Raw genomic sequence first — 1,624 nt, forward strand, 5'->3', positions numbered from 1 at the left:
ACAGATGTATCAAGGTTTGTTGTTGTTGTTGTTGTTGTTGTTGTTGTTTTATCTTCACTGCCTGAGAGTCTCTCTTCTATCTCCTGTGTCCTGTTGGTGGATCTCACCTCTATAGCTCCTCTTCACATTCCTCACTTTTTCATTTCCAGAACTCTCCCGGTTTGTGTTTTCTTTATTGCTTCTACTAATATTTTTAGGTCTTGAATGGTTTTATTCATTCCTTTCACTGCTTGTTTCTTTTCTTGGCTTTCTTCAAGGATTTATTCATTCCCCCTTTAAGGGCCTCTCTTATCTTTATGTAGGTGGTTTTAAGGTCTTTTTTCTTTTTTTTCTTTTCTTTTCTTTTTTTTTTTTTTTTTTTTTTGTGAAAATGTTAACATTTAATTAACCTCCGATGTGCCTTTTAAGCCACCAGAACACAGGCCCCTCCAACACCCTCAGTCTTCTCTTCAGCTCTTCTGCTGAAGAATTTGGCCTTCTCCATGATTGCTTAGGGAGCTTTCCCTTGCCCAGAACTTTGTAGACGCCTGATCGAACAACATCAATGATGGGAGCAGCTCCAGTCTTGTTTTTTGCTGCATTCACCCGTGTCTGCGCGTTGACCAACGTCCACAATTTATCCAGGTTGACAGTTGGGCAAAAGCTCTGGTTCCTCTTCAAGTGGTAATGCCTCATACCAGCTTTCCCAAAGTAACCTGGATGATATTTGTCAGAGCTGATCCTGTGGTGATGCACGCCTCAGCATTCCCGCGGTCCCCTGGGTAACCTGCATGATTGTTGGAGTTGATCCTGTGGTGATGAGCACCTCCAGGATTCCGGCGGCCTCCTGGGCCCTGCGGTGCTTACCGATGCGGCTGCCGTGGCCATGGCTCACGTGGTCCCAGAGTTTCCGGGTCTTCCTCAGTCTGGTTGGCATGGCGTTGGCAGAAAGGAAAGAGCTTAAGGTATTTTCTTATGCTTGAGTTATGCTCAAATATTCAGGGTCTTCTCCGGTAGGGTAGCTAGACTGTATTAGAGACATGCCATCCTGCCTATAATTGAATGTGCTTTTATGCTTAGCATGTAGGCATCTGGGTTTGGGGTGACTTCAGTTCTAAGTGCTGATTTCTGGGAGCTCAGGAAGTGTGGTCAGGGAGGAAGAGAGACTGCAGCTGGGACAAGCCCAAGGTGTGGGGTCTAGTGGGAGAACAAAGAGCTGAAATGGCCTGTAGGGAGCCTACATGTCCTCTGGTAGTCATGGTGTGGTTGAGCAGGGCATGTCTGCCTGAGTCGGGGTCTGGAACACAGAGAAAGTTGGGGAAGAGATTCGGGGAGGATGGGCTGTAGGATACCCAGGAGGCATGGAGATGGGGAATAGGAAGCTGAAGCTGCTCTTCTGTCGCAGCATTAGGGACAAGCCTGAGGGACTGAGTGCTTTTGGATTTTTATTTTTGATTTTATTTTATTTTATGTGTGAGGGTTCTGTCTGTCTATCTGTATATCATGCCCATGGAGTCCGGAAAAGGGTGTAGGATTTCCTGGGACTGGAGTTACAGGTGGTTGTGAGTGGATATCTGGGTGTTGGGAATCAAACTTGGGTCCTCTAGAAGAGCAGCTGGAGCCAAATTTCTAACCCTCAGTGTTT

General features: G+C 46.4%; 1 pseudogene; it reads right to left on the minus strand.

Annotated features, from left to right (window-relative positions):
- Positions 1-403: 403 nt before the first annotated feature.
- LOC116092581 lies at positions 404-916 on the minus strand (annotated as a pseudogene).
- Between the last annotated feature and the right edge of the window lie 708 nt (positions 917-1,624).

This window comes from Mastomys coucha, unplaced genomic scaffold (assembly GCF_008632895.1).
Source record: "Mastomys coucha isolate ucsf_1 unplaced genomic scaffold, UCSF_Mcou_1 pScaffold15, whole genome shotgun sequence".
NCBI classification, from domain to species: domain Eukaryota; kingdom Metazoa; phylum Chordata; class Mammalia; order Rodentia; family Muridae; genus Mastomys; species Mastomys coucha.